This window comes from Procambarus clarkii, chromosome 54, assembly GCF_040958095.1.
Source record: "Procambarus clarkii isolate CNS0578487 chromosome 54, FALCON_Pclarkii_2.0, whole genome shotgun sequence".
Lineage (NCBI taxonomy): Eukaryota > Metazoa > Arthropoda > Malacostraca > Decapoda > Cambaridae > Procambarus > Procambarus clarkii.
The window spans coordinates 29,089,990-29,104,989 of record NC_091203.1 but is presented as its reverse complement, the minus strand read 5'-3'; the positions used below and the strand labels follow the sequence as shown (position 1 = coordinate 29,104,989).

Genomic DNA, 15,000 nt, shown 5'->3' with positions numbered 1-15,000 from the left:
AGTAGGCTGAAAAGTGCGTTCTGGCTACTAGGTACGACATATATATATATATATATATATATATATATATATATATATATATATATATATATATATATATATATATATATATATATATATATATGCGAACAAGCCTGAATGGTCCCCATGACAATATGCAACTGAAAACTCACACCCCAGAAGTGACTCGAACCCATACTGCCAGGAGCAACGCAACTGGTATGTACAGGGACGCCTTAATCCGCTTGACCATCACGACCAGACATAAGGAAGTGATAGCCGAGGCTATTTGACCCACTTCCCCGCTGGCACTCGGATGGTAATCTTGGGCATAGCATTTTATCAAATCACCTCATTTTTGGGGCAACACGTGAGGAACACAAATGCGAACAAGCCTGAATGGTCCCCAGGACAATATGCAACTGAAAACTCACACCCCAGAAGTGACTCGAACCCAATACTGCCAGGAGCAACGCAACTGGTATGTACAGGGACGCCTTAATCCGCTTGACCATCACGACCAGACATAAGGAAGTGATAGCCGAGGCAATTTGACCCACTTCCCCGCTGGCACTCGGATGGTAATCTTGGGCATAGCATATGGGTTCGAGTCACTTCTGGGGTGTGAGTTTTCAGTTATATATATATATATATATATATATATATATATATATATATATATATATATATATATATATATATATATATATATATAATATTAATATTATATATCCTGCCTGAAATGCTGCGTGTACTAGTGGCTTTACAAGATAGTTCTTATAAAGATAGCATTTTGTGGTTATTCTCTATATCTGGTTCACCTAACAGTAAATAAGTACCTGGGAGTTAGACAGCTGCTATGGGCTGCTTCCTAGGGATGTGTGTGTGTGTTTGTATTCATGTTGAATTTTACAAAGTAGGAAGAAATGTTTGTAAAAAAAAAATCAAATATTTTTGAAAGTATAAGTAGATTTGATATTTTTCTCTAATTGTTTATTTCTGCTGTCTCGCCTCCTTTATAAAATGGCATCATTGTTGCTTTTTTAAGGATATCAGGAAAAGTAAGGCACTCCAGAGATTTGTTGACTCCTTCCTAGTGTTGCCTAGCCCAGCCCAGCCTAGACAAGGCAGGCTGGGCATCCTAGCCTCACGCAGCTTAGCCCCCACCTACATGTAGCATCCCAGTCCATCCTAAGTGATCATTACCTTACTGGCTGTGTTTTCTCTTCAGCCATGAATGTAATGTGGTGGAACATAAGCAGATACATATCAGGTCTTAGAGAATCTGTACTTCATACATTTCTTAATAATGTCTCACAAATATTTAAATAATTAAAAAAAAATTGTATAATAACTTCATATTATTCTTGCAATTTATTTTTGCATTTTTTTTATACAAAATTTACATTTTAAAAGATTACCTCTATTTTTAGATTGATGACTTGAAGACTATAGTGCCATCCACAGCAAATCATGGTCTTAAAATATCTCCTAGCAATGACGAGACCAATTTTCACAGAGATCAAATTTTTGCTAAGCAGTAGTCACAGGTAAATATATATTATATATATATAATATTATATATATAAAATTAACTTCTTCATTGCTCAAAGCACCTTTTGACATTCTGAGAGTTGTGCTATTTTATTAAAAAATTAATTAGGCTATATTTTAATGTTTTGTAATGTTTTCATTACTTTTTTTGTTTTGAAATATAAATTGTTGAGTTTTGAAACATTTTGACATTAACTATACCTGAATATTTATAAACAAAAAAATACCAGAACTATGTCCTTGACAATTGCACTAAGAAGTCTTTGCCAAAATCAGGTGCTCAGTGCAGTAGTTAAAAACTTAAAAGTTGTACCACCTCTGGTGCAAGATTAGGGACCCATAGCCTCAGAGAAGAAAATAGAGAGTACTCAGAGAAGGCCTTGAATAATAGGCAGGCTGTTTGTGTGTGTTTCGACGGTAAGCTTGCTGACACCAAATGTAGTTACCTAAGTGTAGTTACAGGATTAGAGCTACGCTCGTGGTGTCCCGTCTACCCAGCACTCTTTGTCACATAATGCTTTGAAACTACTGACGGTCTTGGCCGCCACCACCTTCTCACTTAACTTGTTCCAACCGTGTACCACTCTGTATGCGAAAGGAAATTTTTTTATATTTCTTTGGCATCTTTGTTTAGTTAGTTTAAATCTATGACCTTTTGTTCTTGAAGTTCCAGGTCTCGGGAAATCTTCCCTATCGATTTTATCAATTCCTGTTACTATTTTGTACATAGTGATTTTATCACCTCTTTTTGTTGTCTTCTAGTTTTGGCATATATAATGCCTCTGACCTCTCCACATAGCTCTTGCCCTTTAGTTCTGGGAGCCACTTAGTAGCATGTCTTTGCACCTTTTCCAGTTTGTTGATGTGCTTCTTAAAATATGGGCACCACACAACCGCTGCATATTCTAGCCTTGGCCGAACAAAACTCGTGAACAATTTCTTTAGTATTTCGCCATCCATGTATTTAAACGAAATTCTGAAGTTAGAAAGCGTGGCATAGGCTCCTCACACAACGTTCTTTATGTGGGCCTCAAGTGATAGTTTTCTATCTAGAATCAACCCTAGACCTCTTTCTTTTATCAGAATTATATAAAGATTTCTCACATAATTTGTAGGTTGTGTGGGATCTATGTTCTATTCCACATTCCATAACATGGCATTTATTCACATTAAATTTCATTTGCCAAGTGGTGCTCCATATACTTATTTTGTCCTGGTCTTCTTTAAGGGCATGACAATCATCTAAATTTCTTATCCATCCCATTATCTTAGCATCATCAGCAAACATGTTTATATAATTCTGTATTCAACTGGTAGATCATTTATGTAGACAATGAACATTTCTGGTGCATGTACTGTGGTACTCCACTTGTGACACTTCTCCAGTCCGATTGCCTCTGATTACTGCCCTCATTTTTCTATCAGTCAGAAAATTTTTCATCCATGTTAGAAGCTTACCTGTCACCCATCCAAAATTTTCTAGTTTCCAGAACAACCTCTTATGTGGAACTCTGTCGAAAGCCTTTTTTATGTCTAGATAGATGCAGTCAACCCAACTACCTTTTTCCTTTAAAATCTCTGTGGCTCAATCATAGAAACTGAGTAAATTCGATACACAGGATCTTCCAGATCGAAAACAATACTGTCTGTGTGATATTATATAATTTCTCTCCAGGTGTTCTACCCATTTAGTTTTTATTATTTTTTTTTTTTTTTCAATCCTTTCACTGTTACACTTGTCAATGATTCAGGTCTATAACTGAGAGAGGTGGGGTCTTCCCTGTTGCCACTTTTGTAGATTGGAACTATGTTAGCCTTTTTCCACATGTTTGCTATGACTCCTATACACAGGGATGCCTGAAAGATCAGGTGAAGTGGAAGGCTGAGCTCAGATGCACATTCTCTCAGAACCCATGGTGAAACTCCATCTGGACCAACTGCTTTGTTCTTACTTAGCTCCTTTAGCATATTTTCCACTTCATCTCTAGACACCTCTATACGCTCTATGATGTTCTCAGAAATTCTTATTGTGTCAGGTTCTCTTAAGATTTCATTTTGTATAAACACACTTTGGAACTTTTGGTTTAATGTTTCACACATTGCATTATCATTTTCTGTGAATCTGTTTCCTATTTTCAACCTCTGGATATTATCCTTTACCTGCAATTTGTTGTTTATGAATTTGTAGAATAGGCCCAGTTCTGTTTTACATTTATCCATTATCCCTTTTTAAAAATTTCTTTCTGCCTCTTCCCTTACTGCTGTATAGTTGTTTCTCACATCTTTGTATCGCTGGTATGATTGGGGGTTTGGCTTCTTTCTATTTTGATACCTGCTTGATGGGGTTCTGCTCTTCTACTCCCCAAGCCCGGCCCGAGGCCAGGCTCGACTTGTGAGAGTTTGGTCCACCAGGCTGTTGCTTGGAGCGGCCCGCAGGGCCACATACCCACAACATCCCGGCTGATCCGGAACTTCTCTTAGAAAACAGTCCAGTTTTCTCCTGAAGATGTCCACGGTTGTTCCGGCAGGAACAACCGTGCAACCGTGCTCTGAAGGGGAAAGTGAATACTGAGCAGTACTCGAGACGGGACAACATAAGTGACTTGAATAGTACAACCATTGTGATGGGTTTCCTGGATTTGAAAGTTCTCATAATCCATCCGATCATTTTTCTGGCTGACGCAATATTTGCTTGGTTATGCTCCCTAAACATTAGATCGTCGGACATCATTATTCCCAAATCCTTGACATGCTGTTTTTCTACTATGGGAAGATTCGATTGTGTTTTGTACCCTGTATTATGTTTCAGATCCTCATTTTTGCCATACCTGAAATTTATCACTTTTAAACATCATGTTATTTTCTGCTGCCCAATCAAAAACTTTGTTGACATCTGCTTGTAGTTTTTCAATGTCTTTCATTCCATTTTTGTGTCTTTTGGTCTGTGGCCCTCTCTCAATTTCTGTTGAATCAATCCTGTTTTCTGGCCCTGCATCTCTGTTTTGGTATGAATGTTTGTGTGCCTTCATTGTATATTTTGCAAAATTTGGCATACATTTAATTTACTTCCCTGTCTAGCAACAAGTCTGCCTAATTACTTATTAAAAAAAATTTGAAGTTCCCCATAGTGACCTCTCTCTCTTGAAATCAAGTTTATCAACTGTTTCAATGTCCCCATTTTCTGTGTGTGTGTGTTTGGAGGCTAAGCTTGCTGATACCATGTGTGTGTGTGTTTGGAGGCTAAGCTTGCTGATACCATGTGTGTGTGTGTGTGTTTGGAGGCTAAGCTTGCTGATACCATGTGTGTGTGTGTGTTTGGAGGCTAAGTTTGCTGATACCATGTGTGTGTGTGTGTGTTTGGAGGCTAATTTTGCTGATACCATGTGTGTGTGTGTGTTTGGAGGCTAAGCTTGCTGATACCATGTGTGTGTGTGTGTGTTTGGAGGCTAAGCTTGCTGATACCATGTGTGTGTGTGTGTGTGTGTGTTTAGAGGCTAAGCTTGCTGATACCATGTGTGTGTGTGTGTATTTGGAGGCTAAGCTTGCTGATACCATTTGTGTGTGTGTGTTTAGAGGCTAAGCTTGCTGATACCATGTGTGTATTTGGAGGCTAAGCTTGCTGATACCATGTGTGTGTTTGGAGGCTAAGTTTGCTGACACCGTATGTGTACTCACCTATTTTTACTCACCTGTTTAAATAATAATAGGGGTGAGTACCACCTCTGGTGCAATTGTAGGGACCCACAGCCTTGAAGAAAATAAACAGTATTCAGAGAAGACCTTGTGGATTCTCACTGAACACTAATCTTTTCTTCTCCTATCACCCCTCTTATTTTGTTTTATGCTGTATTCTATTATATATCATATAAATACATAGCCAAATGGCAATATTTATTATGTCTATACAAAAAGAAGACATCCACTTTATTTTTTTTCTCTCCTTTGTTTCTATGTGGATTTTGTTGTGACTAATGATTCTCCTCCTTCCCATCAACAGGTCTTCCTCACTGGGCTTGCTCGGCTTTTGTGTTACTGTGAGGGTGCCATCATCGTTTACCCTTCAAGACTGACTCATGCTGGCATTGCATTTGTGGACTTCCCTTCACAGTAAACAGTCCTTCTCCATATGGTGATTGTCCAGGGCAAGCAGGGTGTGACTGCCATCTTGGAGAAGCAGGGTCTTTTAATATGAAGAATCTTCCGTCTTCTCTACTTACGCCAGCTTGTGCCGGCCTTGCATTCTTGTTACTTCATGGCCCTTGGGCCTTTTTTATTTATTTTACATAATAAATTTTTTTATTAATACCCGTGTTTCACAAGAGATCCTTAACATTTTAAGCACCAATTGTATTGACTAATGTACGTCTTGTAACCTTTAAGACATAAATAGACAAGACATAGATAAATGAGTGAATAATACTGAGTGACTAGGCTAGGGCGAGGAACATAGTACAGTGTCTGGCTTTGGAAGAATGCCTACTGTTTTAGAAACCTTATTGCCATGATCATAATCGTATGGGTTAAAAAGCATTTGTTGTCACTCCTACACTGTGGCTTGTTGAGCTTAAAACCTTTGCTCCTTGTTCGTGTTACATCTGACCTTTTGAGGAAATTGTATGAATCAATATCCTCCAAATTGTTCAGTATTTTAAAGGTTTCGCTCTATTACTCTCTCATTTGCATATATCTAAGCATATAGATTAGATATAGATTTAGATTAGATTTTTTATTCAGGTAAAGGTACATACATTGCAGATGAGTTACAAAGGGAAAGACATTGACTAGAGTTCACTAGCTCTATTGGAAGAGAAACGTCTGCAAGACAGTGTGGGCAAAAATTAAGGTAGCTAAGGGGAGCAGAGCCCGGCCTTCGGCTCACAACGACCCCCAGGGTAAGGCTGAAGAACTAATACACAAGTGGAGTGATGCAGCATCATCCTCCTCCCTCCCTGCAGAAGTAAGCAGGGAACAGCTCCTCCGACATAATGACAGAAGGATTAGGATAACAAGAGCACAATCTAGTGATGACGAGTATGGGGAACCAATTACAGCCAAGGAAGTAAAGGGGGCTATGAAAAGGGTAAAAGTACAGCACCTGGTGAAGATGGCGTCACCTACGACATACTCAATGCACTGTGTGAAGTGTCTGGCAATTCACTACTCCACCTGTTTAACTAGTCATTCCTATGTGGAGTGTTGCCCACACAATGGAAACATGCAATAATGGTCCCAATACCGAAACCCAATGACCCTGGCAATTATAGACCTATCAGTCTCATGTAATGCACTTGGAAGATGCTTGAAAGGATCATCCTAAACCGACTATTGCACAAAATAGGCAGGTTAGGGTAGGGGTCAATGGATTTGTTAAAGGACGGAGGACAGCAAACTATAGTTAATTACCTTGCTAATGATACAGCTAAGTACTCCCAATAAACTCGCACCTCGGGGCAAAATTTTAAAATTTAAAATACAATACCTAAAGCCACTAATACGCATAGCGTTTCGGGCAAGTATATACGAAGTAAAACCCAAACAAAGAACTGACTCCGTAGGACCCATAAAAGATGAGACTAACAATTTTAAGTTGTATCATAAAAGGGCGGCAAACACTCTCAATGAATACCTAACATCAGTGTTCACACTAGAAAGCTTGAATGACATCCCATCACCAACACAAATGTTTGTCGGAGGTATGGAGAATGAATTAAGAGAAATACCAATTACACGCGACACAATCAGGAAGAGCATTGACAAACTAAAAGACTCAGAAGCCCAAAGTGTAAATGGATTTAAGTCCCAAGTCGTAAAGGAACTGGCAAATTAATTGGGTGGTTGTAGGTAGGAGCTGCCTCGTATGGGCCGGTGGGCCTTCTGCAGTTGCCTTTGTTCTTGTGTTCTTGTGTTCTTATGTTGAGTAGCAACATTTGCAAATTTGCAGATGATACAAAAATAGGTAGGGAAATTAACACGGAAGAAGACTCACTATCACTTCAAGTTGATCTAAATAGGGTTTTGAAATGGTCAAAAGATTGACAGATGCAGTTTAATGCTGATAAATGTAAAGTTTTGAGACTAGGTAATGATGATAGTTACAAGATATGAGCTAGATGGTGTTGAGATTGCGAAGTCGGATTGTGAAAGGGATCTGGGAGTTATGATTAGTAAGAATTTAAAACAAAAGGATCAATGCATGAATGCTCGTAATAAGGCAAATAGGACACTGGGATTTATTAATCGAAGTGTTAGTAACAAGACACCTGGTGTGGTTCTTCAGCTATATCTTGCTCTGGTTAGGCCCCATTTACATTATGCAGTTCAGTTTTGGTCGCCATATTATAGAATGGATATAAATTCACTTGAACGTGTCCAGCGTAGGATGACTAAGTTAATTCCCCAAATTAGAAATCTTTCATATGAAGAAAGATTAACAAAGCTTAAGTTGCATTCACTGGAAAGGCGAAGAGTTAGGGGTGACATGATAGAGGTTTACAAGTGGATGAATGGACATAACCGGGGGGATATTAATAGGGTATTAAAAGTATCAACACAGGACAGAACACGAAACAATGGGTATAAATTGGATAAGTTTAGATTTAGGAAAGACTTGGGTAAATACTGGTTCAGTAACAGGGTTGTTGATTTGTGGAACCAATTGCCGCGTAACATTGTGGAGGTGGGGTCCCTCGATTGTTTCAAGCACGGGTTGGACAAGTATATGAGTGGGATTGGGTGGTTATAGAATAGGAGCTGCCTCGTATGGGCCAATAGGCCTTCTGCAGTTACCTTTGTTCTTATGTTCTTATGTTCTTATGTAGATCTAAGAAAGGAATTTATACTTACAGCAGGTAACAGTGGTGATGTCACTTGCACAGGTATTACCAGAGAAGAACTAATAACGGCGATTAAAGTTGGGAAATCTACCGCCCCCTGGGGAGGATGGAGTAACTTATGAAATACTTAATGAACTTGCCATTATGACGAAAAGCCCGCTGTTAGACCTCTTTAATATTAGTTATAAAGAGGGCAGAATTCCCAGTAAATGAAAAAGAACTATGATCATCCTTATCCCTAAAGCCAATGGAGAGTACAGACCTGTCTTAACCTCGTGTTTTTGTAAAATGGTGGAGAGGATCATTTTAAATAAACTTTTGTATATAATAGGTGATCAGCTGTCTAATAATTTTTCGGGTTCCTCAGAGGAAAAAGTACCTCTGACTGTATTATTAAATGTCTAGCTAATGGTAATGATTATTATAGAATTTTTATTGATTTATAAGGAGCTTTTGATAAAGCCAACAAAGAGGTTATTTTATATGAATTAGCTGGTCTTGGTGTTGAAGGGAGATTATTGCGCTGGATAAGGGATTATCTTCAGGAAAGGAAGGCTCAGGTGTGGTATCAAGGTTGTATGGTTCAAGGTATCAAGGTCAAGAACTCTGCACACCTCAGGGAGGAGTGTTGAGTCTCACCCTGTTTTATGTACTAATGAATAAGATAGCATCTGAGAAATACTCAAATTGGGTAACTCCAATCATATATGCTGATGATATTTTGTTTCAGGGCAAAGATATTTCAAAGATTCAAACAGTGTTGAACAATTTCGGAAACCAGTGTCACCACATGGGACTAGTGGTTAATGAAGACAAAACTAAAGTTTGAATGTAGAAGTCGGAGGCCCATTATATTGGAAATAAACGGTAAAAATATAGAGAGTTAATATATATAAATATTTAGGCATATATGTTGGATATACCTATGAGAGTTTGGAAACTGAGATGAACAGACTGTTGAGTCAATGTCGGAAGAGATTACAACCTCTGAAGGCCTTGGCATGCTGTGGAAAGGAGTGGGAGTCCAAGTGCTACGAATGATGTACTTGAGTACTGTAAGATTTCTTATTGATTATGCTGCACCTGTCATTTCTTGTTTTGGTAAAGGTAGGATGGGCAAGTTGGAGAAGATACAAAATGAAGCCGTTGGGGGTCGTTGTGAGCCGCTGCTACCTTAATTTTTGCCCACACTTGTCTTGCAGACGTTTCTCTTCCAATAGAGCTAGTGAACTCTAGTCAATGTCTTTCCCTTTGTAACTCATCTGCAATGTATGTACCTTTACCTGAATAAAAAATCTAATCTAAATCTATATCTAATCTATATGCTTAGATATATGCAAATGAGAGAGTAATAGAGCGAAACCTTTAAAATACTGAACAATTTGGAGGATATTGATTCATACAATTTCTTCAAAAGGTCAGATGTAACACGAACAAGGAGCAAAGGTTTCAAGCTCAACAAGCCACAGTGTAGGAGTGACAACAAATGCTTTTTAACCCATACGATTATGATCATGGCAATAAGGTTTCTAAAACAGTAGGCATTCTTCCAAAGCCAGACACTGTACTATGTTCCTCGCCCTAACCTAGTCACTCAGTATTATTCACTCATTTATCTATGTCTTGTCTATTTATGTCTTAAAGGTTACAAGACGTACATTAGTCAATACAATTGGTGCTTAAAATGTTAAGGATCTCTTGTGAAACACGGGTATTAATAAAAAAATTTATTATGTAAAATAAATAAAAAAGGCCCAAGGGCCATGAAGTAACAAGAATGCAAGGCCGGCACAAGCTGGCGTAAGTAGAGAAGACGGAAGATTCTTCATATTAAAAGACCCTGCTTCTCCAAGATGGCAGTCACACCCTGCTTGCCCTGGACAATCACCATATGGAGAAGGACTGTTTACTGTGAAGGGAAGTCCACAAATGCAATGCCAGCATGAGTCAGTCTTGAAGGGTAAACGATGATGGCACCCTCACAGTAACACAAAAGCCGAGCAAGCCCAGTGAGGAAGACCTGTTGATGGGAAGGAGGAGAATCATTAGTCACAACAAAATCCACATAGAAACAAAGGAGAGAAAAAAAAATAAAGTGGATGTCTTCTTTTTGTATAGACATAATAAATATTGCCATTTGGCTATGTATTTATATGATATATAATAAAATACAGCATAAAACAAAATAAGAGGGGTGATAGGAGAAGAAAAGATTAGTGTTCAGTGAGAATCCACAAGGTCTTCTCTGAATACTCTATTTTCTTCAAGGCTGTGGGTCCCTACAATTCCACCAGAGGTGGTACACACCCCTATTATTATTTAAACAGGTGAGTACACACACGGTGTTAGCAAACTTAGCCTACAAACACACACACACACATGGTATCAGCAAACTTAGCCTCCAAACACACACACACACATGGTATCAGCAAGCTTAGCCTCCAAACACACACACACATGGTATCAGCAAGCTTAGCCTCCAAATACACACATGGTATCAGCAAGCTTAGCCTCTAAACACACACACACACACAAACGGTATCAGCAAGCTTAGCCTCCAAACACACACACACACACACACATGGTATCAGCAAGCTTAGCCTCCAAACACACACACACACATGGTATCAGCAAGCTTAGCCTCCAAACACACACACACATACATGGTATCAGCAAGCTTAGCCTCCAAACACACACACACACACACATGGTATCAGCAAGCTTAGCCTCCAAACACACACACACAGAAAATGGGGACATTGAAACAGTTGATAAACTTGATTTCAAGAGAGAGAGAGGTCACTATGGGGAACTTCAAATTTTTTTTAATAAGTAATTAGGCAGACTTGTTGCTAGACAGGGAAGTAAATTAAATGTATGCCAAATTTTGCAAAATATACAATGAAGGCACACAAACATTCATACCAAAACAGAGATGCAGGGCCAGAAAACAGGATTGGTTCAACAGAAATTGAGAGAGGGCCACAGACCAAAAGACACAAAAATGGAATGAAAGACATTGAAAAACTACAAGCAGATGTCAACAAAGTTTTCGATTGGGCAGCAGAAAATAACATGATGTTTAAAAGTGATAAATTTCAGGTATGGCAAAAATGAGGATCTGAAACATAATACAGGGTACAAAACACAATCGAATCTTCCCATAGTAGAAAAACAGCATGTCAAGGATTTGGGAATAATGATGTCCGACGATCTAATGTTTAGGGAGCATAACCAAGCAAATATTGCGTCAGCCAGAAAAATGATCGGATGGATTATGAGAACTTTCAAATCCAGGGATCCCATCACAATGGTTGTACTATTCAAGTCACTTATGTTGTCCCGTCTCGAGTACTGCTCAGTATTCACTTCCCCCTTCAGAGCAGGAGAGATTGCTGAAATAGAGGGAATACAGAGAACATATACGGCACGCATAGACGAGATAAAACACCTAAATTATTGGGATCGTCTCAAAGCTCTCCAAATGTACTCTCTAGAAAGTACTCTCTAGTGCTCTCTGATTGTGCCACAGGCACAATCAGAGAGCACTGTATAAACATCAGAGGTCCGCGGTTGTTCAACGTCCTCCCAGCGACTATAAGAAATATTGCCGGAACAACCGTGGACATCTTCAGGAGAAAACTGGACTGTTTTCTAAGAGAAGTTCCGGATCAGCCGGGCTGTGGTGGGTATGTGGCCCTGCGGGCCGCTCCAAGCAACAGCCTGGTGGACCAAACTCTCACAAGTCGAGCCTGGCCTCGGGCCGGGCTTGGGGAGTAGAAGAGCAGAACCCCATCAAGCAGGTATCAACATAGAAAGAAGCCAAACCCCCAATCATACCAGCGATACAAAGATGTGAGAAACAACTATACAGCAGTAAGGGGAGAGGCAGAAAGAAATTTTTAAAAAGGGATAATGGATAAATATAAAACAGAACTGGGCCTATTCTACAAATTCATAAACAACAAATTGCAGGTAAAGGATAATATCCAGAGGTTGAAAATAGGAAACAGATTCACAGAAAATGATAATGCAATGTGTGAAACATTAAACCAAAAGTTCCAAAGTGTGTTTATACAAAATGAAATCTTAAGAGAACCAGACACAATAAGAATTTCTGAGAACATCATAGAGCGTATAGAGGTGTCTAGAGATGAAGTGGAAAATATGCTAAAGTAGCTAAGTAAGAACAAAGCAGTTGGTCCAGATGGAGTTTCACCATGGGTTCTGAGAGAATGTGCATCTGAGCTCAGCCTTCCACTTCACCTGATCTTTCAGGCATCCCTGTGTACAGGAGTCATAGCAAACATGTGGAAAAAGGCTAACATAGTTCCAATCTACAAAAGTGGCAACAGGGAAGACCCCACCTCTCTCAGTTATAGACCTGAATCATTGACAAGTGTAACAGTGAAAAGATTGAAAAAAATAATAATAAAAACTAAATGGGTAGAACACCTGGAGAGAAATTATATAATATCACACAGACAGTATTGTTTTCGATCTGGAAGATCCTGTGTATCGAATTTACTCAGTTTCTATGATTGAGCCACAGAGATTTTAAAGGAAAAAGGTAGTTGGGTCGACTGCATCTATCTAGACATAAAAAAGGCTTTCGACAGAGTTCCACATAAGAGGTTGTTCTGGAAACTAGAAAATTTTGGATGGGTGACAGGTAAGCTTCTAACATGGATGAAAAATTTTCTGACTGATAGAAAAATGCGGGCAGTAATCAGAGGCAATCGGACTGGAGAAGTGTCACAAGTGGAGTACCACAGTACATGCACCAGAAATGTTCATTGTCTACATAAATGATCTACCAGTTGGAATACAGAATTATATAAACATGTTTGCTGATGATGCTAAGATAATGGGATGGATAAGAAATTTAGATGATTGTCATGCCCTTCAAGAAAACCTGGACAAAATAAATATATGGAGCATCACTTGGCAAATGAAATTTAATGTGAATAAATGCCATGTTATGGAATGTGGAATAGAACATAGATCCCACACAACCTACAAATTATGTGAGAAATCTTTATATAATTCTGATAAAAGAAAGAGGTCTAGGGTTGATTCTAGATAGAAAACTATCACTTGAGGCCCACATAAAGAACGTTGTGTGAGGAGCCTATGCCATGCTTTCTAACTTCAGAATTTCGTTTAAATTCATGGATGGCGAAATACTAAAGAAATTGTTCACGAGTTTTGTTCGGCCAAGGCTAGAATATGCAGCGGTTGTGTGGTGCTCATACCTTAAGAAGCACATCAACAAACTGGAAAAGTTGCAAAGACATGCTACTAAGTGGCTCCCAGAACTAAAGGCCAAGAGCTATGTGGAGAGGTCAGAGGCATTATATATGCCAAAACTAGTAGACAACAAAAAGAGGTGATAAAATCACTATGTACAAAATAGTAACAGGAATTGATAAAATCGATAGGGAAGATTTCCCGAGACCTGGAACTTCAAGAACAAAAGGTCATAGATTTAAACTAACTAAACAAAGATGCCAAAGAAATATAAAAAAAATTTCCTTTCGCATACAGAGTGGTACACGGTTGGAACAAGTTAAGTGAGAAGGTGGTGGTGGCCAAGACCGTCAGTAGTTTCAAAGCATTATGTGACAAAGAGTGCTGGGTAGACGGGACACCACGAGCGTAGCTCTAATCCTGTAACTACACTTAGGTAACTACATTTGGTGTCAGCAAGCTTACCGTCGAAACACACACAAACAGCCTGCCTATTATTCAAGGCCTTCTCTGAGTACTCTCTATTTTCTTCTCTGAGGCTATGGGTCCCTAATCTTGCACCAGAGGTGGTACAACTTTTAAGTTTTTAACTACTGCACTGAGCACCTGATTTTGGCAAAGACTTCTTAGTGCAATTGTCAAGGACATAGTTCTGGTATTTTTTTGTTTATAAATATTCAGGTATAGTTAATGTCAAAATGTTTCAAAACTCAACAATTTATATTTCAAAACAAAAAAAGTAATGAAAACATTACAAAACATTAAAATATAGCCTAATTAATTTTTTAATAAAATAGCACAACTCTCAGAATGTCTAAAGGTGCTATGAGCAATGAAGTAGTTAATTTTATATATATAATATTATATATATATAATATATATTTACCTGTGACTAATGCTTAGCAAAAATTTGATCTCTGTGAAAATTGGTCTCGTCATTGCTAGGAGATATTTTAAGACCATGATTTGCTGTGGATGGCACTGTAGTCTTCAAGTCATCAATCTAAAAATAAAAGGTAATCTTTTAAAATGTAAATTTTGTATAAAAAAAAATGCAAAAATAAATTGCAAGAATAATATGAAGTTATTATACAATTTTTTTTTAATTATTTAAATATTTGTGAGACATTATTAAGAAATGTATGAAGTACAGATTCTCTAAGACCTGATATGTATCTGCTTATGTTCCACCACATTACATTCATGGCTGAAGAGAAAACACAGCCAGTAAGGTAATGATAACTTAGGATGGACAGGGATGCTACATGTAGGTGGGGGCTAAGCTGCGTGAGGCTAGGATGCCCAGCCTGCCTTGTCTAGGCTGGGCTGGGCTAGGCAACACTAGGAAGGAGTCAACAAATCT

At 38.5% G+C, this 15,000-nt stretch overlaps 2 long non-coding RNA genes across 2 annotated transcripts in view; one reads left to right on the top strand and one right to left on the bottom strand.

Moving 5' to 3' along the window:
- Positions 1-5,807, top strand: part of LOC138352564 (uncharacterized) — an 8,798-nt gene extending 2,991 nt beyond the window's left edge. The window contains exons 2-3 of the long non-coding RNA XR_011222831.1: positions 1,434-1,550; positions 5,552-5,807. This is a non-coding gene — a long non-coding RNA (uncharacterized lncRNA). The remainder of the gene's footprint in view (positions 1-1,433; positions 1,551-5,551) is intronic.
- A 4,294-nt stretch (positions 5,808-10,101) lies between these two features.
- Positions 10,102-15,000, bottom strand: part of LOC138352563 (uncharacterized) — a 7,335-nt gene continuing 2,436 nt past the window's right edge. Inside the window, exons 2-3 of the long non-coding RNA XR_011222830.1 lie at positions 14,524-14,640; positions 10,102-10,407 (exon numbers count right to left, since the gene is read on the bottom strand). This is a non-coding gene — a long non-coding RNA (uncharacterized lncRNA). The remainder of the gene's footprint in view (positions 10,408-14,523; positions 14,641-15,000) is intronic.